The 16,802-nt window shown below is 32.1% G+C and overlaps 1 protein-coding gene across 23 annotated transcripts in view; it reads left to right on the top strand.

Moving 5' to 3' along the window:
* Positions 1-16,802, top strand: part of arhgef39 (Rho guanine nucleotide exchange factor (GEF) 39) — a 105,891-nt gene that overhangs the window by 70,688 nt on the left and 18,401 nt on the right. For 14 of the 23 annotated variants that reach the window (XR_012401545.1, XR_012401543.1, XR_012401546.1 and 11 more), the window contains exon 13: positions 5,264-5,342. The gene's annotated coding sequence lies outside the window, so the exon portion shown is untranslated. Of the gene's footprint in view, positions 1-5,263; positions 7,704-12,599; positions 13,798-16,802 lie in introns of those variants that run through there. The other 9 variants (XR_012401531.1, XR_012401552.1, XR_012401544.1 and 6 more) reach the window with 7 other exon arrangements.

The raw sequence follows: 16,802 nt of genomic DNA, 5'->3' as shown, positions 1-16,802 counted from the left end.
TCTGTTTTTGTTTATTTCTAAGTTGTTGTGCTGTATTTGGTTTTGGTAATAATATTGCACAAAAAAATCAAAAAAATTTTTTACTTGTGTGTATCTTGCTTTACAAATTAGAGCTTATTTAAAATGCATTTTCACTTGAAATGTTTATTTATTTATTCTATTCTGTTTTTTGCTTAGTTTGTTTTGTTTTTGTTTATGTGCTTGATTTGCTTTGCAGTGTTTTTCCAATTTTTTTAATTTCTTTTGTTCTGTTTTTGTTTTATATTGTATTGTTCTACTCTGTGTTTGTTTATTTCTGAGTTGTGTTATGTTTTGTTTTGGTTGGTACTCCTCGAACTCTGCCGGAAGTTTAATTTTTATAGCTCTCTGAGGAACAGCAGCTAATCAAAATCTGGACCACATTCACATGGGAGGCTATGGGATAAGAAAAAACAACACAAGAAGGTGGGACAAAGGAAAAGGAAAAAAAAACACATGCAATGCTAAACAAAGATAAATAAATAAACGTTAGTCGTAACATTGAACGAGAACACCTTAAAAAATCAATTACATTTGACTTTGTAATGCATTTTTTTATTTAATGCACAAAATTTGTTTACTTTGTTTTACTACAAGTTATGGCTTCATTTAAATGCGCTTCCACTTGAAATGTGTTTTGTATTTGTGCTTATTGTAATGATTTAATGTGCTTGGTTCATTTTTGTGTTCTTTTGCCTTGTTTCTTTCTGAATATTATTTTTAGTTCTGAGTTTCTGTCTTATATTTAGTTTTATTGCAATATTGCACAAAATATAATAAACGTTTGCCTTGTGTGTGTGTAACTTAACAAATTAGAGCTTTATCTAAATACACTTCTACTTGAACTTAGTTTTTATTTTATTTTTTTTTATTTTATGCTGCTCTGTTTTTGTTTAGTTCTGTGTTTTTGTGCTTTGTTTGTTTTGATTTGCTTTGATTTTTTTTATTCTACTCTGTTTTGTTTAGTTATCCGTTTAGTTAGTTGAGATTTTGTTGTTACACATTTACCTTTTTGGCTCACAATATCGCACAAAATATCCACAGAATGTTTCCTTTGCACGTACACTCACAAATTCAGTCTGTATTTACACGTGCCTCCACTTGAAAGCTGCCTTCAATCTTGCCACCGGTGAATCATTTGTCCTGTTCATGCTGTTTGTACACTGCATGACCACCCGATAGAAGTTATTTGGTTTTAATTTACGATGTACCTTAAATCAACACCATCTGAAAGGGCGGCTGAATGATTTGCGGTTTCATTATGGTGTACATCTTTTTTCGAGTGCTGCCATTGGCCTCTTGTTTCTGTTTTGGAAATGGTGCATTAACGGACTAAAACTCGAGGCCTTGGCAGAACAACGTGCGCTGTTGACCCTGACAATCCCTCTGCTTTTGGAGCATTTCATGCGCGAGGACTGATGCATTAAACACTGACGTTCTTACCATTCTTTTCCTGTGAAATGTGTCTGAGGAGCCCGCTGGTGATTTTAAGACTATTTAGTATCGTCTTTGGGAGATGTTTGGCTTTTCAGACCGATCTTGCATTACAGTGTTGGAGAAACACTTGAAGAAACAAGTGACAGACTTTCTGGCGCTGTTTACCTGTTGCGTACAAGGAAAGTTGTATTTGTCTTGACGTGAAAGCCATATGTTTTATCTGTTCGAAAACAGTCTTTATTTTGTTCATGCTGTTTTTATTAATCCAGTTTGTATTGTAAGTGTTATTATTGCTTTGCCGGTTTTGATTAGCCTTGCTTTGCTTTTGTTTGTTTTTGTTTTCTGTTTATTTTGTTTTTGTTCTGTTTTCGTTTGAATTAATCGATTTTGTTTAGTTTTTTATTGTTTTGTTTTAACACTTTATTTTATTTTGTTTTGTTCTGGTTTAATTTCTTACATTCCTTTATTTTTATGTGTTTTCCTGTTTTGTTTGCTTGGATTTGATTTTCTTTGTATGTTTTTTAACATTTGATTTTTGTTTAGTTATGTATTTTGTTTGCATTGAATTGGGATGTTTTGTTAGTTTATATTTATTTTTTTTATTTTTTTCTCTTTTATTTCCTTTTGTTTTTATTTTTTTTTTGTTTAGTTAGTTTATAGTTTGTTTGAGCATGTTTTGTCTGTACTGTAGTTCTGTATTTTTTTTCTTTGCACTTTTCAAATTTGTTTAGTTTTTCCTAGTTTCGTTTTAGTTTTTGTTCTGTTTTTGTTTTGTTTGTATTTGTGTTTTGATGTGCTTTGGTTTTGTTTAGTTGTGTATTTTTATTTTATTTTTTTTGCATTGATTTGGGATGTTTTGTTCTTTTCTCTTTATTTCCTTTTTTATTTGGAATCTGCTTTTGGTTTTGTTTAGTTGTCATTTGTTTGTGCTTGTTTTGTTTTGTTTTTTAGTTCTGTATTTAGTTTTGTTTGTTTTGTATTTATTTTTTTATTTTTTTGCACTTTTGAACTTTTGTCTGTTTTACCATGTTTTGTTGTGGGTTTTGTTCTTTTTTCTTTTTTTGCTTTTGTTTAGTTGGTACTAGGTTTTGCTTATTTGTGTATTTTGTTTGCATTTATTTGGAATTTTGTTTTGGTTTTATTTCTTTGTTTCTTTTTTGCTCTGCATTTTTGTATTTTGTTTTCTTTGCACAAAAAATGTTTTGATTTGTTTTCATTTTGTTCTGCATGGCATGTAGAAAACATGAATAATAAGTGCATTTTCTGTTACCATATTTTATATCTTTTTGCCATTTAATAAAAGCGGTCCCGCCTACACCCTCATCCCATGCTATGTTTTTATGAAGACTAAAAGCTCAGAGCACATCTTCACATTATGCAATGACCACTGTCTTTGTATGTTTGTCCTAATTTTTTCAGAGTACAATAACTCCTCTAATCCAGAAGTGTCATATAATACTGGCTGTATTTTTATTTTATTTGACACTATCATGCTGTAAATCTACCGTCTTATGTAATCTACTTGGACAGGCCACTTCCTTACTCGCTACCAGCTTTTTTTTATTCATGTCAAAGGAACATTGTGTCTCCATCACAATTTTTTAAATCTCTTTTAATAACTTTGTCTTAAGCAAAGCAACCATCAATCCTATCAGATCTGCAGCCAACAGCAATGCCATTTGTCTTATACCCTCATACTGACCCTTTTTGGGAGTGCTATGTTGTCATAGCAACAGCAAAGTTAATTGACTTTATGTATGCTCGTGTTCGTGATTTGAGATTTGACCCAAGTGCCCCTTTGGTCCAAAGTTACTGTATGCATGACAATGCATAAAGATGATTCTTTTATGCTTCAAAACAAGAGCATGTGCGGTTTATCTATCATTAAGCTTCATAACATCAACAGACAGCAAGTATTAATGTTGTTTTGTTACTGAAGTGATCACTATTACAAAACAACCCATTATTTCCTAATTTCTGAGGTGGTTTTAGTCCAATTATAATTATTTACATATATTGTGAGTCATTTGTAAAAAAAAAAAAAAGCACTGATTTTAGAATATTGCAGCTTCATAATGTCACATGTCTCATTCAAGTCTCCCAAAAGGCCAGTCGTCCACTAAAGACAAATGCAGAAGAAAACAAGCCAATCACTTCAACTCTGCAGCTTGATTATGCTACATACGTAACATTCAGAGTTTTTATTACAATCTTTTTATTTTTATCATGCTGCAATAAGTGCTGCTTCTCTAATTTTGATCCCTTCCTTGTGGAAACCATAAGGGTCTTTGTGAAAGTGCACTAGTTATTTTGCAAAACACTGTTGTTCTAGCATAATTCATTCATTCATTTTCTTGTCGGCTTAGTCCCTTTATTAATTTGGGGTCGCCACAGCGGAATGAACCGCCAACTTATCCAGCAAGTTTTTACACTACGGATCCCCTTCCAGCCGCAACCCATCTCTGAGAAACATCCACACACATTCACACACACACACACACACACATACACGCACACTCATACACTATGGACAATTTAGCCTACCTAATTCACCTGTACTGCATGTCTTTGGACTGTGGGGGAAACCGGAGCACCCGGGGGAAACCCACGCGAACGCAGGGAGAAAATGCAAACTCCTCAAAGAAATGCCAACTGAGCTTAGGCTCACACCAGCGGCCCAGCAACCTTCTTGCTGTAAGGCGACAGCACTACCTACTGCGCCACTGCATCGCCCTGTTCTAGCATAACATAGCCTCCAAATTTTGAACAATGAAAATTCTATCATTGCTAAAAAAAAAAAATTGTTCATAATTTTTTTTCCTCGTATGTTTTCACAACACCTCATCAGTCGGTAGAACTTGCATATATCGCAGATTACAGCTGTTCAAATGGTCAATTATTGTCATGTTTTACCTGTACTAATTAGAATGATAGAAACAACAACATTTACATTACAAAAAGTGCTAAAAGTAAAAAAAAATCAAGTAGAATGGACTCATTGACTAGTTGTTGTTTTTTATTCAGTAGTTTGTGTAATGCATGCTTCAATGAACCAAATGCAATTATATCTCATTGGTTTTCAGTGTTTTGAGGCATAATACGCAGATAATAACCTCTGATGGGCTATTTAGACCGACATGTGATTTTATAAGAATATATTTATGAGCTATATGAATAAATGGCAACAAGTTTGCATTCCTACACCAAAACAATGGATGATCGTGAAATCAGATGAATAGAGCCTAAATTCAGTTTAATAATATTATACCTTACCAGCTTACTAGAGACTTTCTCCATCTAATTGATCAGCTTATGCACATTTATTCTGTGGTTTAGGCAGCATAAATAAGCACAATGACATATTCAGTAGTAAATTACTCCATGCAAAATTTTACATCTGCCTATATCCATAATGGCCACACATAAAGATAACTGAGAAACACTTGAAGTAAAGTATACTTATAAAGTATACAGTAAGTGCTTTTTGACTGTCAAAGTGGAGAAAGTAATTGACTTGATTTCAAATCAAATCATCTTTGCTATTTCAACAAAGAAAAAAAGTCACTTGCATCTTGGATACTCTGAGAGTGAATAAATTTAAGGGTGAGCAATTTTTTTTATTTTAAAGAGTACTGTCTCTTTAAATGTTTATATTTATTGAGCAAATTTTTTTTTTTTTTGGTAACTTTCACATTAAATGCATATTCACTGTTTTTGTCTCTATTAATCTTGCAGTTTTATAATCATGCTTGAACAGTGTCTAGCCATATTGCAGATGACTGACCTTTATATTGTTTGACCTTTACAGAAACCCAGCGACAGAAGTGCGTACACACAGAGATATAGATATCCCACAATGCGTCGCTGGAACATCAAAGCCTCAATAAGTAGGTCAAGACAAGGTTTGATCAATGCAACTGTGAGTTTATTGAGGTCATCTCTTCAAAGTTTTGTTCACCCGAATGCTCTTGTGCATTTTTATCTTGAACGTTCAACTCCAGTCTATTCATAATGCCAAAACTTGCATAATCTTGACGTTAGACTTTCAATACGTGGTTATGATTGCTGGAAATACTTCGTTTAAGCATGAGCAGGGAATATGAGCACTGTATATGTAGGCCTTGACCCATTTGATATCTAAAACTAATATTTATTTCTGTAATAGTAACATTTATGTTTCCAAGTCTAAACTTGTAGTTTAATATGGCCTACATTTTGCGTCATTGCTCTGCCGAATGTGTACAGAAACGTTTCTATCAGTATCTTGAGCTCTTTTGCTCTGAATATCACCGTTCCTCCTTATAAACAGTTACACAATAAACTTAAAATACTTTTGTGATGTTAATTTAATACATTTTATAAAAAAAAAAGTTAATACATTTGACTGTTGTATTTTTTGAAGTAACTCCTGCCATTAAATTCAATGCAAATTCATACAGTGGGATAATAAAATGTATGTTTTGGATTGAATTTAATGGCAGGAGTTACTTTAACAAATGCAACAGTCACATTTATTAACTTTTTGCATTTTTAACCGAAGCATTTTGCCAAATGCTAAATTTATCAATATCATAAAGTAACCTTTTTAGCTCTTTATTTACAAAAAAACAAAATATTTAATGTACTTTTTATCACTTTAATGCTCGGAGAACGAACAATGTGTGCAGCAAAACTTTAACAAAGACTTCCTAAAGTATCTTTTCCCATTGAAAAGGCCATTGCCTTCATCCAGTGTGCCACATATCATCAGCGAGGGAGGATTGTTCTCAGCTTCAGTCTGTAGGGAGTTCAGTTTGCAGACAGTTTTGATGAATAGCTTTCAAAAATAGGTTATGATGGCAACATGTCCTGCTTTTTTGAATGATCTTGTGATACTGCGGATAATTTGGGCTGCTGCAATGCTACTGATGCTGAAGGCTGGGAATCTTTTGAAATGGAGCCAATGAAGAGTAATTCTGGCCTTGTCTTTTTTTGTACGATTTGTAAATTTGAACGGAAAGAGAATTAAGTTGTCAGATAATTTTCTCTTTTTTTCCTCAGAGGCAAGCTCTTTTCTTACTTTAGTTCTCACTGAGAGCACAATGCACGCTGTGTTGTTCAGGTTTACTTTAGTTAGATTTGGTGTCTATGTGTTGGACATTTACTGTATTGCTCTTGTTTAAGCAAAAAAAAAAAAAAGTAGAAATTCTACAGTTCTATTCTACCGGAATTGCTACGATCATGGCTTGGCTTTCAGTGTTGTTTGTGATTGAAGGAAAAAAAGACACTATGTGAACTACTTCTTTTATAGAAATAATAGTTTTGAACCAGTGCCTCTGCATCTACGCATCAAAGTAAATCTAAACAATCCACAAAATAAATCTAAATGTAATCTAGTGTATGCACATTTAGTAATATAAATCTAAAAGTAGTCCACAAAGTAAATCGAAAAGTAATCTAAGGTATGCACATTTAGTAGTCTAAAAGTAATCCACAAAGTAAATCGAAAAGTAATCTAAGGTACGCACATTTTGTAATCTAAATATAAAATTAATCTCCAAACTATATCAAAAAGTAATCTAAGGTTTTCACATTTAGTAATCTTAAAGTAATCCACTAACTAAATAAAACCAATATAAATCAGAAAGTAATCCACAAACAAAAAGTAATACATGTAATCCAAGTAATCTCAATATAAAAGTAATCCAAAGGTAGTTCAAATGTGTTACCTAAAAGTAGTATTCTAGCTAACAATAATTATATTTTTACGCACTGAAAACATTTTAAAAAGCTGAACAATACATCTTAAGTAAACTTTTTTTATTTAATATTGTTTTTGTAGCCATTTTTATATAAGTATTTGTTTTTTTATTTAGCATTTTGATGAAACAGTTTTTTTTGTTTTGTTTTTTTGCCACATTTTAACTGATGTGGTAATTTGCCTCAGTGACAAAACTATGATTTTTAATTAGAAATTTGCACAAAATACATTTTTTTTATTATTTTTTTTTGAAAAAGAAAAAACAAAAAGCTTAAATATAAATAAAACTAATAAATAAATGCAGTCTTAAATTTTTGTTGTTATGTTAAAGGTTTACTGATTTACTTGTTACTGTATTCTTTTTTCATAGTGTATTTTGGTGAATTTTATTGAACCCAATTTGCAAAACATACACCAAGATTTCAAACATAATAGAATCTGTAGAATGCCAAATAAATCTCATCCAAGCCACAGGACCTGTCGCTCCCCTATTTGTTATTGGATTTCTAAAACAACATGAAATGAGTCATGTGTGGTTTGTAAAGCTGTGTTGACTGGTTAAACTCCCTTGTATTTTTGTCTTGAGTGTGGTAATTTTGTGGTAATGACAGTCTAGTGCTTTGCATTATTAGTATGATGTCTTTTTTACAGGACATAGTGTGGAAAGACTATAAATAAGTTCTGAACAAATGCCTGGACTAAACAAAATGGATATTTCTAGCATTTTATTCTTGTTTACTGTCAGGTATTATGAATTATTAGGATGCTAACCCATTTCTTAGATTTAATAATTTCATCAAAAGCGCTTCTTTTCATCCAAAAATCCCTCTCTAATGTTTCTTTGACCAACCATTGAAGTGTTCTGTGAGAAAAACGGTTATATAACATCGAAATCAACAAGCATAAACAGACGTCTCACTTTCAGTCGTAACCCCTCATGCTATTTTTACAAATGTTTGTGATGGCGCTCGGTCTGTTTTTCCCCCGATTAAGCGAGCAAGATTACGCTCCTGGTTTGTTTGTGTAGGCCGGCTGGGTGTATTGTTTGGGTACGAGTTGGTTTTTGTGGCTTCTGTACAAATACAGGCTTCATTGAGGGATTTTGCAAAGATGGCTCATGTCATTATTTGGGCGTGACAGAAAGGAGCGAATAACAAATGGCAGTTGGTTTTGTTTTTGTCTTAGAAAAATTGTTCTGTAATGATTTAAATGAGATAAAAGCCGTTATAAAACTGTTTAAGCCGCTATGAAGCCATTATGAGACTAATTTACCTCAGTCAGTATAATGTTTTGTCTTTTTGAGGCAGTAACATTTGTGATTCCTTATGCTGAGAGTGGAAAAGAGATTTAACATTTGGTCAGAATGGAACTGTGTGTAACAAAAAAATTCAGATGCCTTGCTATCTGTGTCATGAAGTGGCATTTGTTGATTTAGTTTGTGGGTACACTAATGTACACAAAGTGGGTACATTAGTGTTATGTGTTGGATAATGTATTCTTAAGCAACCAGCTAATAATAATTACAGCAACAATATGCATATATTCGCACACATAAATTGCAAAATAATAGCATTTATACTGTAGCCTATGTTTTATCATGCAGCTTGTTAGACAATAAAAAGGTCAAAATGGTATACTAAAGGCATTAAAAAAGTAATCTAAATTCTAAAGCAATCCACAAACTATATCTAAAAGTAATCTAAAGTATGCACATTTAGTAATCTAAATATAAAAGTAATCCACAAGCTATATCTAAAAGTAATCAAATGTATGCACATATAATAATTAAATCTAAAAGTAATCCACAAACTATCTAAACGTAATCCACAAACTAAATGTAAAAGTAATCTAAGGTATGCACATTTAGTAATCTAAATCTAAAAGTAATCCATAAAATAATTGAAAAGTAATTTAGGGTATGCACAAATAATAATCTAAATCTAAAAGTAATCCACAAACTATAACAAAAGTAATCCATAAACTAAATTGAAAAGTAATCTTAAGTATGCACATTTAGTAATCCAAGTCTAAATGTAATCTCTAAACTATATCTAAAAGTAATCTAAATCTAAAAGTAATCTAAGGTTTGCACATTTAGTAATCTATATCTAAAAGTAATCTACAAACTATATCTAAAAGTAATCTAAGATATGCTCTAATAATAATCTAAATCTAAAAGTAATCCATAAACTAAATTGAAAAGTAATCTTAAGGATGCACATTTAGTAATCCAAGTCTAAATTTAATCTATAAACTATATCTAAATGTAGTCTAAATCTAAAAGTAATTTAAGGTATGCACATTTACTAATCTATATCTAAAAGTAATCCACAAACTATATCTAAAAGTAATCTAAGACATGCACGTTTAGTAATCTAAGTCTAAAAGTAATCCATTAACTAAACTGAAAAGTAATCTTAAGTATGCACATTTAGTAATCCAAGTCTAAATGTAATCTATAAACTATATCTAAAAGTAATCCAAGGTATGCACATTTAGTAATCTATATCTAAAAGTAATCCACAAACTATATCTTAAAGGTCAAATGGTATGTTAAAGGAATTGAAAGATGATTAATAGGATAAAGCAATCTATTTTAATTATAGTTTTTCACTTAATTATATTTTATATGACTACAGTTTGTGGGAAACAAGTAAAAACATTAAAAATATTAGTACTTAGTCAACTTTTTCTTCACATTCTGCAAAAAAAATGACTTTTGCAGTTAAAAAACACAGCATTTGTTAAAATAATTGCAAGAATTATCTGGCAGAAATGACCTATAATTTCATGATACTGTATGTAAAAGTGTAGTTAATTTTGCCGTTAAAATGTGTCATACGCAACATCGTAACTCTGTAATCTGTAGTATGACCATGCTTCATTTTAAGTGTGCATCTTTTATTATCAGTTTTATTGTAATCTTGTTCTATTGCATCAATGCTTTCACTGTCAATTTTCTGACCTTTAAAATCCAAGCTTTGCTATAAATAATATTTTCCTTCTGTATTCTGCAGTATATTAAGATATCACTGGTCACTGATAACAGTTTAAATGCAGACTCTCTTTAGATGATTCACAATTGCTAACGAAATAAAACAGAAATAAGATGGATCTGCTGAGCCTAAATATTTATGCCCTTGACAGTAGCCAGTGGAGATATGAAATTGAGCTGTTGGGACTGGAAAATGTCACAGATATTGCTTCTCTTTGGGCCAGAGTGATTCCTTCTATGGAAAATAAGCCAGTATCAGTGGAGATTCAAAGCATGTTTTTTCTGTGTGGAGAATTTGCAGACCAAAAGTTGTATCTTTTTTTTTTTTTTTTTTTTTTTTTTTTTTTTTTGCACCTGTTAATTTTGTGCTTTTATACCCGACTCCATTCAATGGTTAGATTTTTGTGCAAGTAGTGTATGCAAATTAACACATATTTAATAAATTGCATGTTTAAACAACATTTGCAAATAAAAACACAGTTGTTCCGAAAGCACTTGCATTTGCCTTTCATTTCTAATGGTTAATTGCTTTTTAATTGGCATATAATGTTCATAGTTGATTGCCGTTGGTTTGGTGGTTTGGACATTTCACTCATTCTCTCCCTCTAAAATCATTTTTGATGATCATTTTTGAATTATGATAATTACATTTCCACAATTTTATTTTTATTGTTTTTCATTTTTTAGTTTACAAAAATGTCCAAAATACACTTTGTGTTTTAGTCACACTTAATCAGTTTCTTTCTTTGAAATTTTATATTTTTAAAGGCAGTTTTCTCAAAATTAGTTTTGTTTTTCAGCACTGAACCAAAAATTTCCACTTCACTGCACTTACATGTTTTTTTTTCCATATCTGTACTCTAAAGATTTTTACACCATAATATATTCATACATAATTTACCTAATTATACATTTTATCTGAATTGGAGATTCCCAACACCCCCTGTGAAAGCTTTTGACTCTTAATATGTCAAAAAATAATAATAATATTTTTAAACTCATTAATTCAATGTTTAGCTAGAAATGCACAGTTGAAGTCAGAATTATTATATATTTTTTTTTAATATTTTAAATTTTAAATATGTCTGAAAATATTTTTTTCTTCTGGAGAAAGTCTTATTTTTTTATTTTGTCTAGAATAAAAGCAGTTTTTAATTTTTTAAACACCATTTTAAGGACAAAATTATTAGCCCCTTTTAGCTATTTTTGTTTTCAATAGTCTACAGAACAAACCATCATTATACAATAACTTGCCTAATTACCCTAACCTGCCTAATTACCCTAATTAACATAGTTAAGCCTTTAAATGTCAATTTAAGCTGTATAGAAATATCTTGTAAATATTTAGTAAAATATAATTTACTGTCATCCTGGCAAAGATGAAATAAATCAGTTATTAGAAATGAGTTCTTAAAACTATTATGTTTAGAAATGTGTTGAAAAAAATCTTCTCTCCGTTAAACAGAAATTGGGGGAAAATAATCACTGGGCTAATAATTCAGAGGGGCTAATAAATCTGACTTCAGCTGTATATGCAAATTAACCATCTGCCTATTTAAACAACATTCACATGAAAAAAACAACAAAAATTCCACTTCAGCATCACTTACATACAGCAAACATGTTGTTTTTTCATATCTGTATTCTTAAGATCTTTACAGAGTGATATATTAATACATTATTTGCCAAACTATACATTTTAATATCATTTTATCTGAATTGGAGATTTCCAAAACCCCCTGTGAACGCCTTTGACTCTAATATGTCCAAAAAAAAGAAATAATTTTAAACTCATTCATTCAATGTTGAGCTAGAAATGTGTGCAAATTAATCATCTGCATTCTTAAACAACATTAACATGGAATAAGCACTTAACTTGTTCCGAAAAACACAACCTTTTAACCTCCCACTTAGCATTTGCATTTCATTTGTAATGGTGAATTGCTTTTTTTTAATTGACATATAATGTTCATAGTTGATTGTCGTCGGTTTTGCTGTTCAAGAATTTCCCTCATTCTCTCCCTCTCAGATCATTTTGCTTATTTTGATGATCACAATCCACCATTTGCTATCCAATCTCAGTCCATTAGAAATGTGCAGGATCTAGTCAGAATCAAACCCCGCTCATATATCACCATAAGACACAATGGGAAGCAAAAACGTGGAAAACTAGTTGAAATATTGATTTTCAGAGGGAATAATAATTGAAGCGGCCGGCTAGATGAAAATGAAGCCATAGATCAGTCGGAGGGTTTCGATGAGGACTAGAAATTCGCTTTCCTTCACTTTCACGCAGTATTTCTGGCTTCCTGAGCTTCCCTGTCTACTTGGATTAGTTTGATAAATGTCTGCAGACTTAAAATGCTTCTGCTACTATGAATTGTCCTCTTCTTCTTTTTTTCCTCGCAGATATTTTCAATTTAGATGTGCTTTCAAGTTCTGGCCAAAGCAAGCGAAAGCCTCAGACGCTCTCAGAGAGTTTCCTCATGGAGAAATACTGCAGATTTTCTGTTTGGGTCTGTGGATGTATAGTTTTGTGCACGGAAGACAATGTCAAGATGATACTAAATCACGCATATGAAAACCACTAAACATGCTGTATTCTGCATGCCAGGCCAATGTTATTTTGTAAATAAATAAATAAATAAATACTATGTGTGTGCAAATACTGCCCTGTAGTCTACAGGGTGGGCCATTTAAATGGATACACCTTAATAAACGTATTGGGAATTTCACAAGAAAAACAATGCTTGGTTTTAAACGTAACTTTATGAAATAGTTTGAAGCCCCCTCACATATACTAATGTGCCACAAACAGATGTTAATATCACCAGCCATTTCCATTTTATTAGGGTGTATCCATATAAATGGCCTACCCTGTACTATAGGGTATATGCACACCTAGTGTTTTTTCACCCACAGATACACTTCCGGTGAAAGGTTAATGTGACTATTTTCAGTTTCATATGTTTTTTTTACAGCCATGATGTTTTAATGTAATTAAAGTCTAAATAGACAGTTAAATAGACTTAAGCATTCATTTAGTTGTTCAAGCATAAAACAAGATGAAAAGCCGTCTAAACGCAAGCACCGTCAGGAGCAGCAGGCAATCACAGAAACTCCAATTCTGTGGTAAATTCATTTTCATATTTTAAAGAAATGAAGCGGGAGGAATTTAATGCAGTGCTTTTTGTACCACCTGAGATCCACTTTATATCAGATAGCAATCATTGAGTCATTCGTTTTTGAAGAAAACAGACTTTAAACGTGCCGATTTTGTAACGCCGTGATAGTTTACTGGAAGCGCTTGAGCTGGGTTACTGATTTGTAATTTACTTTTAAGTTACTGAAAAAAGTCCTTGTGCATATACCCTGTTGTTGTTGTTTGTCGTTAGACTGAGTTTACATGTTGTCAGTGTTTACACAAATTAACATCTTTGTAATTTACAGCAACATTTTAAGCAATTTGAAAACCACTATGATATTAATTTTCAAACTGTTTGTTTAGCATCCCCTAAAAATAATGATGTTATATATATATATATATATATATATATATATATATATATATATATAATCGTTAAAATAAAAAACAAGGTGTAATTAGCATGCTGCAGTTGTATGCTAATTTTTCAAGTATGCCATGGTGCAAAATTATATGTATGCAATATACACAATGACGTTACATTTGCTAATTATGCTTTAAACTATAGAGAAAATTTATTCAGTGACCTCAACTTGATTTTTTTTAAATATCGTAACTATGTACCATACATAAGAGATACTTATAGACTTTGAATTAAGGTAATAATAAAATCATTGCATGAATATGCACAATTTTCTAGAGCAGTGGTTTTCAAAGTGGGGGTCACAAGACAATGAGGGGGGGTCACTTGGTGATTTCCAAAATTCTCATATTTTTTATTAAGTTATCATATTTTATCCATAACCTGCACTAGGGCTAATTATTTTAGCTTATAATATACTCAATATGTACTTAATTTTTAATAGTTACATTTAAAAAAAAAAAAAAAAAACATGCCAATAAAAAGTCATCAGCCTTTAATTTTTTTTTTTTCCCCACTGGATTGCGACCCCTGGGATAGACCCACAGCAATAGAGTCAGTTGCAGCTGATTGATATTACGGTACGATGTTAAACTTTAATACTCAAAAAATAAAAGGCCATGACTGAGCAAGGAAGAGGATCTTCAAGTGGCTCCAAGTCTCCAAAATTAAACCAAGAATAGTCTTGTGCTTTAAACATTGTGCTCAATATTCTCATTAAGTGAGATTAATATTAAATAAACAAGTGAATAATGATTATAAAAAATATATACTTTTGCACTTTTTTGTGCTGTCACAAATTTTGTTTATACAGTTCCTATTAGTGTATATGCACCAATGTATGCAATATTTGTATGCTTATAACCACCTTCGAGCATAGAGGGGGTCGCGAGTCACTGGTGTTGTCATTTCAGCGGTCACGGGCTGAAAAGTTTGACAACCCCTGTTCTAGTGCATTACCTTTATCTTGATCTGTGAGCATTCTTAAGCTCAACTCAATAGATTATACAGGTAATGTTAATGAAATATTAATCAAGTGTTTAATATAATATAATTTTTAATAAGTTAGCTCAATATCTGCTGTATTTCACAGCTCATCTATGAAAACAGCATCAAAAAGAAGTTCTGTTCAAACAAAGAACAAAGATTTATGGATCACAAAAATAAACAAAACAATTGATTTCATTTGTTAATGTATATATTATAGATACATCTCTTTATTTTTGTTGCCAATATTTCTAACAATGAATATAAAATATTTTTTTAACTTGCATAATCTGATCTAGCATGTTCTCCCCGCGTTCGCTTGGGTTTCCTCCGGGTGCTCCGTTTTCCCAAGTCCAAAGACATGCAGTACAGGTGAATTGTGTAAGCTAAATTGTTTGTAGTGTACGAGTGTGAATGAGAATGCATGGATGTTTCCCAGAGATGGGTTGCAGCTGGAAGGGCATCCGCTGCGTAAAACATATGCTGGATAAGTTGGCGGTTCATTCTGCTGTGGCGATCCCAGATTAATAAAGGGACTAAGCCGAAAAGAAAATGAATGAATGAATAATCTGATCTAGCATTTAGTAATGTTATAAATTAGATCTTCATGTAAGCTGTTACCCATTTTTATTTCAAACTATTTACATTGAGCTCAATTTTTAAGCTTTCTTGTATTATGTTCATTTTTCCATCACGTGTAATTACATATTTGTTTACATTTTTATGGGTTTATTGAGGTTCAAGCTTGATTTGATTTAAATCCCCAATTTTCTGTTTATTCCTCAATAATGAATGGGACCTCATGGGCACATTTCAGCCACATGTACTACAATGAGTTCAACATCTCGTTTCCTGATCCATCAAACACAAGAAGCATTTGAGATTTATCTGCAGTTCCATCATGACCGCCTCTAATCACATTCAGCCTCTGCTATCTCTGATTATAATGACTCTTGATAAGTGATCGACTCTCTTTCGGACTGCTGTGCCAACATCAAATCTCAAACACTATTAATATGCAGACTTGTTGATAAGCAAACTTCTGTATGAGCTCATGTGTCTTGAAACGCCATTGAGCTGGTAAATGTTGTTTATTATGAGTGTGAGTCATTGTGTGGAGGATCGGCTTATGTAACAGATCCATCAGTGAAGGGCCAAACAACACCCACAGACTGAACCCACCTTATTATTAGACAAGCTGTTTGCTTCAGAACAACATTTAGCTTTTTATATTATCATGCGGCAGTGACTCAATGCATTTAGACATTTAGATGTGATCAAGGTCTGCAAACAGAGAGTCAAAAAAAAAGGTATTCTAAAGGTTTACTGAAGTTCCTTGTTTAATATGTGAGGTCATTTCTGCTGAAGACAAGGTGGGGGATACCAGTACCTCCTCTTTTCCAAAATAGCCAATAGCGTTTTGCTTACATCACTGCAGGCGGAAATTTTGTTTGTTTTTAAATTTTGTATATTATTTAGCCTACTTTAAATAAAATCTATATAACGGTAGAACTGTGACCTTTCCTAAATGTGTGTATATTTCATTCTAACACTGAGATTTAAATAAAATTACAAAAGAGTTGTCGGCGCCAATAGTCTAGTGGTTAGTGCGTCGACACCAAGGTGCTCACGGCGACCCGAGTTCGAGTCCTGGCTTGAGGTCCTTTGCTGATCCTTCCCCTATCTCTGCTCCCCACATTTCCTGTCTGTAAAATCTCCACTTTCCTATCCAAATAAAGGTGAAAACCTCTAAAAAATAATGACAAAAAAATTACAAAAGAGTTGACAACATACACTTCAGTGTCCGCTATTTTTCCTGTGCCTATGAATTTGGGTTGTTGCTTGATCAGATACGGTTGCAGCCGAAAGTAAACGAAAAGGATTTATATTATTTATTAAATTTCCCTTTAATTGTGTTTTACCCCTACCCCAGCCCTAAACCAACTGTCACAGTATTGTGAAAACAGTAGTTGTATCAAGTATTAGAATGTTATTTATTACATTACTAAATAAATTGTCATTTTTAACATCTACCCCTAACCCAAACTGTCACATTATC

The sequence above is a fragment of the Danio rerio genome, chromosome 4 (assembly GCF_049306965.1).
Source record: "Danio rerio strain Tuebingen ecotype United States chromosome 4, GRCz12tu, whole genome shotgun sequence".
In the NCBI taxonomy this organism is placed as follows: domain Eukaryota; kingdom Metazoa; phylum Chordata; class Actinopteri; order Cypriniformes; family Danionidae; genus Danio; species Danio rerio.
Note: the sequence above shows the minus strand (reverse complement) of the source record. Positions and strands in the feature narration are given on the sequence as shown.